We start from the raw sequence: 12,815 nt of genomic DNA, 5'->3' as shown, positions 1-12,815 counted from the left end.
TAAAGAAAGCTGAGCACCGAAGAATTGATGCTTTTGAACTGTGGTGTTGGAGAAGACTCTTGAGAGTCCCTTGGACAGCAAGGAGATCCAACCAGTCCATCCTAAAGGAAATCAGTCCTGAATATTCACTGGAAGGATGGATGCTGAAGCTGAAACTCCAATACTTTGGCCACTTGATGCAAAGGACTGACTCACTGGAAAAGACCCCGATGCTGGGAAAGATTGAGGGCAGGAGGAAAAGGGGACGACAGGGGATGAGATGGCTGGATGGCATCACAGACTCAATGGACATGAGTTTGAGTAAACTCCGGGAGTTGGTGATGGACAGGGAGGCCTGGCGTGCTGCGGTCCATGGGATCACAAAGAGTCAGACATGACTGAGTGACTGAACTGCACTGAACTGAATGTGATTAAGGGCTTCCCTGGTGGCTCAGGTGATACAGAATCTGCCTCATACTTCACTCTTTTTGAGATGCTTAGTTTAACATTTCCTGATACAGCATCTGAAGGTCTGATTCCAAGCTGTTTACTTTGTCATTTTAATGGCTTTCAAACTTGTAAAAAGTACTCCTCTAAGAAGCACAAATCTGAATAGCAGTGAATAATTGACTTACTAAATCATGTTACTCATTTTTCGATCTTATCCACCAATTATGCAAACATTTGGTTGAAATTCAGCTAGTAAATTTCCATCTTCCCTGATGTCAGTTAGTTGTTCTTGCAAATTAATCATCAGTCACTACATATTAACATTTTTAGCATATGGAATTACAACCCATCATTTTGGGGAAGGTTGTTAAATAAGATAGAAAATAAAGTATGCAGACAGGAGTGTCTTAATAGATGATACGCATCATTTTGGGCAATAATGAAGCCTTTAGCCCATTTGTTTTCAAAAGCTTCTCTCAAATTTCTTTCATAAAGCTGTACTTTTCTTGGTCATTTTTTTTTAAATCACCTTCATATTTAAGCTACAAATTAAAAGTGTTGCTTATTATTTTAAAGCTATCTGTTCAGATGTATCTTCTGACAGCCATTTGTTTTCCCAAGGACAGGTCACAACGTTTGGACAGCTCTGGTGTTGTGTAAAAGAAAACTCTGTGATTCGTCTTTAAATTCAACGCTTTTGATTATCCTGCTGCAAGTTAACCAGAATAATTCTGGAACCACAAATATCCATGGTCACTCCCCACCTCTTTATCAAGCACCATAGACGTTCTTTTACATTTCATATCTAAATCAGCGTCAGTGTCTTGGTGACGCCTGTAGCATCCGGCAGATTTCTGTCTGACTTGTAACTCACTTACCCAGATACTGTTAGTGACCCTCTCCAGGGCCTCTCCATTTCTACTTCAGACAGTAAGACTGCTTACGGTTTTTCCATTAAATTTTTGACTTTAAGAAAATGACCATTTACTATTAACTATTCCAACTTAATTTTTGAAGCAAATACAGCCAACATTATAAGTACTGAATACCCAAGCACCCTGATTAGGAAGAAGACATTTGCAGAGTCTCACAGATACTTGTTAATTACGAGAGAATTGACAGCACTTTTCAGGGGAGACAGGTCTTAGCGAGGAGCTGGAGGTCAGCATCTCTGGCAGTGAGATGTATGCAGCCCGTGGACTCTGGACGAGGGGGGATGGGGACACGGCAACCTCCCAGAGCCACCCCTGCCAAAGACTGAGAACCTTGATCCACGCCTGGGAAAGCTTCAGAAAAACCGAAGGAAGAGACATCCCCGAAAATACCTGCCCAGGCCTCTTGCAGAGTGTGTGGTCACGAAAGGCTGGGGAACAGCTCAGACGGGTGTGTGTGGGTGACCCCACACTCTTGCAAAGCGGGGTCCTGCTGGGATCCGTCAGCGGGAACACAGGAGAAGGTCTGGGTCGGCCGACTGGTGAACCGCCCGTGTCAGACCGGGGTGCCTGTCCCGCTGTGGCCGATACGTGTTAACTAGGTGGGAGCTAGATGGAGGGTAAGGGCAGCTCTCTGGGCTAGTTTCACAATTTTGCTGCGACTCTGAAATCATTTTAAAATACGAAGCTAAAGAAGGAGCCTCTGTGTGCTTGCCCGCCTGTGTGCGGCCCCCCGGCCCCCCAGCCCCTACTCCTCCCCCAGCCCCGCCGTGTGCTGCTGTAACCCGCTTCTTTCAGCCTCAGACGCTTCCCACGCGATCCCACGGCGCCCGGGACAAAGGCGAGCATTTCAGCGTGACGCCCGTTACTCTCTTTGTATTTCGGCTCTTTGAACCATAGCTGGAAGCGCTTCCTCCGTGGGATTGGGCTAAAATTGCTGCTAAATCTGAAAGCTCAAAAGAGGCTTCTGGAACCTTATCAAGCGTTTAGTGAAATTTTATGATGTCTTATATTTAGCATCTTTTAAATGGTGGGAAAATGTCATTTCTTTCCTGTGTTTTCACGTGTTTGATCCCTGTTTCTCATCACAGTGATCTTAACTATTATGAGCCAATATCTCAAGACCCGACCTACCCTTGGGAGAGGGTTACCTTGGAGGGTGGGGAAGGTGCATCTGTCACCCAGACCCTCCCGGTCGCTGTGGGTCCTGTGACCTCGTCAGGCGGGAGCAAGTGTCCAGTTGGACCCGCAGAGCACCCCCTGCCGCCGAGCTGGGGCAGGAGTGTCCCTTCTGTCCGGTCTGTGTCATCACCGTGACGGTCAGTCTGTGACTCCGCACGCTGCACTAAGTCGCTCAGTCACGTCCGACTCTTCGACCCCACGGACTGCAGCCAGCTTCCCTGTCCTTTGCTGTCTCCTGAGTTTGCTCAGACTCATGTCCATTGAGTTGATGATGCCATCCAACCATCTGATTCTGTCATCGGCTTCTCCTCCTGCCCTCAATCTTTCCCAGCATCAGAGTGTTTTCCCATGAGCTGGCTCTTCACATCAGGTAGACAGAATATTGGAACTTGCAATGATGTTTTCCTTAAAATCAGATAATTTGCAAATCCAGTGAGAGGCCCATGCAGGCTATTTATGATTCTGAATGAGCCACTGGGGGGCCACCGTCACCCTCTGAGCAAGACCTCCCGGCCAGGCCCCAAAACAGGACACCGCAGTGACCCCTCCCCAGAGGCCAACTCAGTGAGGGCCCCAGGGCCACCCTGAATATTTCAGTTAGATGAAAATAAACATTGGCAGAAATCTGGAATTTTTTCGCCTCGCTGCCCAAAGCTGCGCTGTCCGAGAAAGTAGCTATTTAAGTAAAACTGTAAATTAATGGAAGGTAAGGTGGCTCAGCTGTAAAGAATCTGGCTGCCAATGCTGGTTAACGTGGGTTTGATCCCTGGGTCGGGAAGATTCCCTGGAGAAGGAAATGGCAGCCCACTCCAGTGTTCTTGTCTGGGAAACCCCACGGACAGAGGAGCTAGAGGGCTACAGTCACGGGGTTGCAAAGAGCTGGACACGACTGAGCGACTCAACAGCAGCAATAAATAAAATGTAGTCAAGCATTCTCAAGAACCACACTTCAAGTGCTCAGTGGACAGAGGCGGCCACGCTGCACAGAGCGGATGGAGAACACAGCCAGTTCTCCTGGGTGGGCTGCCCTGTGGGCTTACACTTCAGAGACGCGCCACTGATCCCCTGGGCGTGAGCCCTGCTGGGGGCTGAAGGGTGGTGGGCACAGGCTGGAGCCAGCCTGGGCTAGGGGGCCTCTCTGCCCCCTTTCCCACATTGTTCCATCTCCGCAGCTGCCAGGCCCTGTGCCCCTACTGGAGTGCGGGAGCCTGAGCTCCTTCCTGACCCTGCTGGGCATCAGCGTGCACTTAGCAACATCTGAAAAGACCCATGGCGTCCTTGGGTCTCACTCCCCATAAATCAAGCAAAATAGTAGCTCAGGCTGCCACATTGGAGCGAGTATATTTGTCCTGTGGTTTATTATGGAGCAGGCTGCTTGTTAAGGGGTCAGAGGAATCCAGCTCCGGCTGAAAACCCTGCAGAAGGTGTCACCGCGTCCACGTGCTGGCAGGTGACACTGTCAGCTGGCACAGCTGCAGGTGGGGGCCTGGAGGGAGGAAGGGGGGGCAGGGACAGCAAACCGAGGGCGGCGGGTGGGGGGAGGCCAGAGGCAGTGCCCACTGGCGGCTTGGCCAGGAGCTGGCCCCGCAGGAAGACTTTCAGGGGCCTGAAAGGACTGAGCTGTCATACACAGGCCTGAATTCGCAGCATAAATTACTGTCTGCCTGGCAAGGAGGCACACGCCACTTTCCAAAACTGGAAAAAAAGCTCCATCAGTAGGTGTTGAGCCATCAGCCAGCTGCTCAGCCCCCACAGCCAGTGGGAAGAGAAAGTCCTTTCCTGGAGGAACGTCCCGCTCCTAGGGTCCAGGAGAGGGGACTCGGGGCGCCCAGCCTCTGCTGGTCGAGCTGTGATGTGAGGGCAAGGAAAACCGTAACGAGGCGGACTTGGTTCAGGAGGAACAGTCTCCCTGCCTGCTCGTCACCAGGGATGGTGAAGCTGGAATTCTGCTTATTTTCGCTCGCCTCGAAAGGGAGAAAGGATGGCTTGCCGCTGGTGGGGACCGGCGGGTGCACAGCTCATGTCTATAACAGGAAACAACATCTGCTTTCACTCAGGGACCAAGTAATAGTTTTCAAAGTCTGGCTGAGCAATTGGGTTTTCTTTTACTGGCAACCCCAGCTCAGCGCCTTATGAATCTGAAGCTAACACCTTTCCCTTAACTTGTTCCTTCTGCTGACACGTGGGAAAACAGAAAGGCTTCTATTTCCCCCTCCGCGGTCCTCTGACTGCCTTCAGCACACCCTGGGGTTCCCACAGGCTCAGAGGAGGCACCTTCATGCAGACCTGCTCCCTCTCCCAGACAGAGCCCCAGGCCACCTCTGCCCTGTCATGGGGTCAAAATCCCGGTGGCCAGGCTGCAAGAGGTCTTTCTTTTGTCCAACAAGGGAAGAGATGGGAACTAAGTTACTTTTTAAAAAAGAAACTATTTTTAATTGAAGGATAATTGCTTTACAATATTGCTTTGGTTTCTGCCACATGTCAACATGAATCAGCCATAGGTATATACAGAATCTAGAACAATGGTATTAAGCTACTTTTTTAAACAGGGGTCTCCACACACACACAGTATAATCTGTGGAGTACGTTCACCTTACGGGTATGCTTGATGACTTTTTCCTGCGCATATGCACCAAGTGAGGCTCTCAAATATTCTCAGCACCAGAAATTTTCCGTCACACACCCTCCTTGTTCTGTTACAAATACTGATGGGACCCATCCCATCCCCAGAGGCAGCCCCATTCTGATTTCTGCAGACACGGATTCTTCCCATGACCCGGGCCCTCACTGCAGGCAGCGAAGCCCTCAGGACAAGCTCATCTTAACCCAGACCATGAAGCAGCGACGTTGGTTTGCTAATCTGTGGCTAGAAATGCTGTTTTCCCGGGGACTCATTCCTGCAGGCCAAGCCCCGCTCTTGCCAGTCACTTTCCTGAGATGCTGGTTCCCGGGGCGAGAGCTGGGTGAGCCCTGCTCACCTGTCTTGCTGTGAACGTCCAGGCCCACAACTCTTTAGAAATGCAATAAACCCGACGCCAATGTGAAAAGGAGGGGCAACACCCAGTGCCGAGGAGGACGTGGAGCGGCTGGAACTCCACGGGGAAATGACCTTGAGAAAGCATTGCAGACTCCATGGAGCTAAGCAAGCGCCTCCGCCAATCCAGCAAACCTGTTTCTATCACACCCAACAGACAGACGTGTGCCCGCCAAGGCCATGTGCTAAAACAGGCACAGTAGGTTTACTTGTAACAGCCCACCCTGGAAGTTACCCGGAGGCCCACCTGCGGGAGGATAGACGCGTGTCACGAAGTGCCAGCCACCGGTGGGGTGGGCGCAGACAGGGACGCCTCCGGGAAGTGGCTGAGCCCGGGTGGATTACGGGTGACGGGAGCGCGGGCCAGCTTAACTCACACGGAGCCTTATTGGGGTCCCCTGGGGGCCTCGTGGGGAGGATTCTGGGCTTTCACTGCCATGGCCCAAGTTGGATCCCTGCTCGGGAAACCGAGATTACACAAGGCACACAGCCAGAAAAAAAAAAAAGCTCAGAATATTTCTTTTCATGCTTACTGGCCTTCTTCACCCGAAAGGAAGGCCTAGAAAATGAACTCACATTCTGTACAATCAGACAAAGGAAGAGGAGGAGAATTTTGATTGACCTCTGCAGCCACTGAGAAGCGCTTTTCACAGGCCCACAAGCCCTTCGTGGTCAACAGAATCACGGGCAAGAAACCCTCTCCGGGCTGATTTCTCAAATTGATGATGCTAATTTGAATTGGAACTTGGGCCAGTGGTGCCCAAGCTGTGTGTTGGGGAACCCGAAGAGGGAACCACAACCCCTGGTGTGTGGCGAGGAGCTTGGTATTTCCAAGGATACACTATAATGTTCCGGGGGACAACGAGCTCGGCGGAGTCCACGACTTCCCGGTGGCTTGCAGAGCTCCAAGCCTTCGTGGAGCTGGGGCTTCCTTCAACCGTCGAGCTGAGACGCAGGAACCAGGAGGACATCTACATGGATGAGGCGAGGGGATGGCTGTGCCCGGCAGGCTGAGGACAGAGCCACCGCGTGGGGTCGGCCAGGTGTGCTTGCCCCCAGCTGGAAACGCTGCCCATGTGAGGATGACCGAAAGCTGGTTTCAATCTTGGTATATTGGCATTCTTTTTTCAAACAATCAGCTAGTTGTGAGGATGCAACTCCTTAAGATGTTTGGACGTCACCACTTAATAAACAGGGTTGTCAGGTATTTCTCCGGGCCGACGAGCACCGTGCGGGGTCAGCATGGCCCTGACGGCGGCCCTGTCCCCAGGCTGACCGAGGGGGTGCGAACAAGCCCTGCCGCTTTCTTTCTGAGGTTCTCCGCCATCCTGCCCGAGCTGAACGGCTCGTCAAGCTTTCGCTCTCACCATCCCCACAGCGAACATACACTTTAAAGTGTTGTGGAAGGAAAACACCTTGTTAACAGCGATCAGTCCACAGTGAGCAGTCCTCAGTGACCCTCAGACAGATGGGGTGTCTGTCCCTCAGCTAGGAGCCGGCCGGCCCGGGCCGGTCAGTAACCCTCAGACAGATGGGGTGTCTGTCCCTCAGCTAGGAGCCGGCCGGCCCGGGCCGGTCAGTGACCCTCAGACAGATGGGGTGTCTGTCCCTCAGCTAGGAGCCGGCCGCCCCGGGCCGGTCAGTGACCCTCAGACAGATGGGGTGTCTGTCCCTCAGCTAGGAGCCGGCCGGCCCGGGCCGGTCAGTGACCCTCAGACAGATGGGGTGTCTGTCCCTCAGCTAGGAGCCGGCCGGCCCGGGCCGGTCAGTGACCCTCACACAGATGGGCGTCTGTCCTTCAGCTAGGAGCCGGCCGCCCCGGGCCGGTCAGTGACCCTCACTCACATGGGCGTCTGTCCCTCAGCTAGGAGCCGGCCGCCCCGGGCCGGTCAGTAAACGGAACATCTCTTTTGCTGCAGACTATGTCTTTTTTTTTTTTTTTTGCAAAATTAGAGCCTTCTTAGAAGCCAGAGGCAGCAGAAGACAAAAGCTGAGGAGCAGGGCTATAAATGAAAAGCAAACAAAAGCAGAAAGCATCGCCCCTCAGTGAGAGCTCAGTGGAGGAGTCCTCTGGGGAAAGCCTTCTGTGTACAGACGTGGTCTCTGACTGAGCTGCTAGGAGGAGCCGACAGAGCTCCACGGACCACCTCTGACAGCGCTGTGCGTCTCATCCCAGCCCAAGAACACGGCCGGACCAGCCCAAGACGTGGCTCACACGTGCTCCCGCCAGGCGCGGTGCTCAGCCGGGCCGAAGTGCCCCCGCGCCCCCAGGCTCCTCTCTGCACACCCCCGCCCCGCACGGAGGCTGGAGCCCAGACCCCCTGCCTTCCGGACGCCATCACCGCTTGCCCCTGACCTGTGACTCCTTGCCAGTCCTTGGTGCCCTGGCTTCTGCGTCCGCACCAGGAACGAGGAGTCTTAATCGTTTCTACCTCACGGTGTTTCTGTAAAATTAGATCAGCAAGTGCACTCAAAGCGGTCACTGGCTTTTATTCTTAAGATAAATGTCTGATGAGGGGCTGCTGAGTCAAGTGATGAGACTAGTTTTCATGGCTTTTGAAAACTTTCCAAGGGAAAAGTTTAAACCAAGTTGCCTTTTTTTTTGGAAAGGGCCTGTTCCCCTGAGTGTTGAATATTTTAATTTTTACAGACGGCGGATCTGAGCTATAGACAGTGTCTCCTGCTGTACCCACCCCAGTCCCCAGAGTCATCTGGTGGTCCACCGTCAAGGTTAAGCAGAATTCTGGAGCATTTCCCATAATAACTCCACCCCGTTTCTGAATTTGACAGTTTCGCTCACTCTAAGAGCATGTTCTCTTCACGGCGGCAGGGCCGAGCTGGCCTGGGGGAACCCGGGGACGCGTCACCCCGATTCCCACTCGGACGCCCCACCTCACCACGCCCAGCACACAGCCCCGCCCGCGCTTTGGGAGCAGAGCTCAGAATTCTAAGAGCCATCTCCTTACCCACCGAGCAAGATGTCCACAGCTGTGAAGGGAGGACAGACACAAGCACCCCGAAAGGGTGCTCCTTCTCCAGAGACAGAGTCCTAAGAAGACTCATGTGAAAAACAAAACTTTACTGCAGAGGAAGAGGTTACAGAAACAATATTCATCACAAAAGAAAAAAATTGTATTGACAGTTTTAAACAGAGACAAGTCTTATTAGAGGAGAGAAAGAGATGCAAATTAATTAAAAAGAAAAGGAGAAAGTAAGTTCAGTTCAGAGGAAGGAAAAGCACAATGTAATATACACAGGAATGGAAACAAACATTTGGGGGTGTCCCAGCTGGCTCAGTGGTAAAGAGTCCTCCCCGTCGGGGATGCAGATTCGATCCCTGGGTCGGGAAGATCCCCTGGAGGAGGGCATGGCAGCCCACTCCAGTATTCTTGTCTGGAGAATCCCATGGACAGAGGAGCCTGGCGAGCTACAGTCCACGGGGGCGCAAAGAGTCGGACACAACTTAGCGACTAAACCACCACACCACCACCATTACAAAAGAAAGAAAGGTGACACTTTTTAATAAAGAGCTAAAAATTAAAGAACTGCATGAAATAAATGAGGAAATGTTGGAATATAAAGCAAAAAGAGTAGACTTGCTGATAGAATATTTTAGTGTTTGAAATCGAATAGTCCTATAGAATTAAACGGCCTTAACAATCAGAGGGAGCACAGACAAGCTACAGAACAGAACCAGGAGCGGGAGGAGGGTGTCCACGATATAAAGCGGAGTCCTCCTCTGGCGCGGGGACCGGGGCACAAGTGGCTGCGCATGACGCAGGACAGGTGCTTGTCTTTTATTTGGGGGGAGGGTCTGGGGAGAACTGGTATGAACTCTTCTCTAAAGGCCTGGTAGAATTTGGGGTGAGTCAGTCTGAAAAGTGAAGTGTTAGTAGCTCAGTCATGTCTGACTCTTTCCTACGCGATAGACTGTAGCCGGCCAGGCTCCTCTGTCCATGGAATTCTTCAGGCCAGAATACCGCAGTGGGTAGCCTTTCCCTTCTCCAGGGAACCTGCCCAACCCAGCGGTCAAACCCAGGTCTCCTGCATTGCAGGCGGATTCTTGAACCTCTGAGCCACCAGGGAAGCCCAAGAATAGTGGGGTGGGTAGTCTATCCCTTCTCTAGTAGATCTTCCCAACCTAGGAATTGAATTGGAGTCTCCTGCATTGCGGGCAGATTCTTCACCAGCTGAGCTACCAGGGAAGCCCCTGAGTTAGTCTGGGCTCTTCTTTCTTGGCAGTTTTTTTTTTTTTAACGGATTCAACCTCTCCATCTGTCCTGGCCCCTCCCCCTCATCTGTACCTCGCGTCTCCAAGCCCCCAGGCCACAGACGGGTCCTGGTCCTGGTAGGATCCAGGCCGCAGAGCAGGAGGGGAGCAGCGGGCATCTGCGGCTCTGTCGCTCCCCGTGGGGTCCTGTGCCACCCGCACCGGGCTGTGCCCTGCAGCCCAGGCTCACAGGAAGGGAGGCATGGGCAGCAAAGAGCAGTTCCTGGAGGAGGACGTGGGTACGGACGCACCCCGCACGGCTGGTCCACAATGTCGAGTCCAGCGTCAGGGAACGTCTCCTGCAGAGCTGACCTTGGGAACGCCTCTGGATATGACCACATATGAAACATTCTCTGGTTTCCAGGGCACACAACCCTTAATTCCCCCCCCGCCCCCCATCAGCATCCCAGGACCACCCTGGGGCCTCCCAGACACTTGACCACGTGACCATGTGGACGGCAGCTGCCCTGAGACAGCTTGGTCTCACGGAAAAGGCTTTGTTTCAAGATTCAAAGCCATTGAATTCCGATGCCGTCAAAGTAAAATTTTTCATTAAAATTTCTATTGACCTTTTCCCATAAGAGTAACTCTCAGGTGATTCTTAACCCGTTTTGAAAGCCTGGGGCAAGGGCTATTCAATCCCAGATCTGAGGCCCCCCGCCGGCTTGCAGACCCCCGGAGACTGTGGAGGAGTCTCTCTCTAAGGGTGGGGAAGACACTCCTCCCCACCCTTGATGGGATGACCTACACAGCTCAAATCACCACCCCCTCACCGTCCCTCTAGGTTCTACAGACTCACCTGGTGACCGGGAAACTTAAGAAGGTTCAGAAAAGGACTTAAAAATATAACTATTGTTTATTTCTCATTATAAAAGTAACGTATGTATTAGTAATACTTTATAAGCAACTAAAACTAGGAAAGGACAAAGTAGACTTTTACTTTTAATACAAATAGTATAGATACTGCATTTTAAAAATTTGAAAAAGAAACAGCAAATACACTTTTGAAATACTCATGACATTCATGAGCAAGACGCCAGCATGCGGATGAGCGTGAACACTCAGGACACTCCGCTTTTCCAGCTCGAGGGCCTCGAACGGAGCAAGGCATTTCCAGTGAGCTCGCCTGAAATTCAGCAACTTTTGGGTAAATCGCCCACCTCTGCGATATCTCAGAGACACAGCACTCTAAAGCCCAAAGATGCCTGTAGTTCACTGCTGGATAGAACTGATTTTAAAAGCTGTTTATTCACAACTGCGTCTGCTCACAGAAATAAACCACCGTCCACTGGACCCATGCTACTGGGCTTTTCTTTGTGGGCAAATAAGTAACACAAGCAAATTTTGTGACTCTTCGGTAGACACTAAAAAGGAAGGTGTATTTTTTCCAGATGCCAAGTTTGATATCTAGTGATCAGACCTGCTTCACTAACGATACTCTTTGGGACAGCCACATTCTAACTCAGCTTCTCTCTGTTGGATCACACGTGGTTAGAAGGTAAGTCTGACTCCTGCTTATTTCCATTTCTCAATCACCCAGATCCGGAAATTAGCATTGATTAAATGTGCATTAATTTTTTTAAACACCATCCTTATAGAGAAGGGGGAGAAAAGAAGCAAATGTAGAAAAATATGGGAAACCTACTGAAAATGTGTTCATTTCCCCAGTACCCCTCGACTCCCCGCCCTCTGACCCACGGACCCCGTTCAGATTTCCCAAGTTGCCCACGTCCTCCGTAGACGGAGGTCCACCTGGATGCACAGTGTATCTCCAGTCTCATTCAGTCCAGCCCAGGTCCTCAGCCTCCACTCACCTCTAGTGACCTTGACAGTTGCAAAGAGCACAGCCCAGTTACTTTATTCAATGTCGATAAATTTGTCTGATATTTCCTCATGATTATATTCACATTATGCAATTTTGACAAGAGTACCACAAAAGCAGTGCTACCTTCCTCGCAGCGGGCTAAATCAGGAGGTGTGCAGCGTCAATTTGTCTCATTTCAGTGATGTGGACTTTCATCCCGGGTCAAGTGGTGTCTGCCGGGCTTCTCCGCTGTGACCGTTGCTGCAGGCGGTGAGATGCTCTGAAGTGGTGCATCTCTTCTCCTTCTCATCAGTGATGACCCTTGCCTTCAAGCACCGCAGGGAGGGCCATCCCAGCATCTCCGACACTGTCTTACTTTCTGGCACGAGATGTCCTGGGCTCAGCTGTATTCTCCCTGTGCAGGCGGGACCCAGCCGTGTTTCTGCAGGCCCCAGCTCCTCTCAGTGGACGACGGTGTTAACCCGAGGTCTGAGCCGGGTGTGCCCATCAGCACTGGGCTGCCATTGCTCCTAAGCCCTTCAGTGGACGGAACCAGGAAATGTGCGTCCACACATCTGTATCAGTCTCCCTATCTAGACGTGTTAAAAGCCATGGGTCCCTGTTGACATAACTAATTCCAATCCCTACGACAGAGATCACTGAAGCTCCTCCGGTTCCATATTTATGATCTTTTAAGTATTTGGAACATGGTTCTCATTATCTGCAGTGCATTTACTTATCTGCTCAGTTGCCTGTAAGACAGACCTTCTGGCCTTTCAGACCATTCAGGCCGTCTCTCTGGCATTAATACTGCTGGCTCAACCACGCAGACGTCCTCCCCAGCCCAGCCCTGCCCAGCTTGCTGGTAATGCTACTGTGTTCCCAGCCCCTAGCCCCCAGACCTGCTGAATTGACAACTGTCCTACCTTCATCAAACATCGTTCCCATTACAAAGTACCATGCTTTACTTGCGTAATTCTCTTTATTCTGAATTCACTCTTGTCTGAAGTTAAGACATACATTTTCAAACCACTTCTTATCTTGCAATACTGTAAGATTTACAGAAAAAGTTACAAATATAGGCAATCCCGTATACCCCTTGCCCAGCTTCTCCCACATTTCCATCTTACATAACTATGGTACATTTTGTCACAACAAGGAAGT

Source organism: Giraffa tippelskirchi, chromosome 12 (assembly GCF_054371585.1).
Source record: "Giraffa tippelskirchi isolate mGirTip1 chromosome 12, T2T-mGirTip1v1.2.pri, whole genome shotgun sequence".
NCBI classification, from domain to species: Eukaryota; Metazoa; Chordata; class Mammalia; order Artiodactyla; family Giraffidae; genus Giraffa; species Giraffa tippelskirchi.
Note: the sequence above shows the minus strand (reverse complement) of the source record.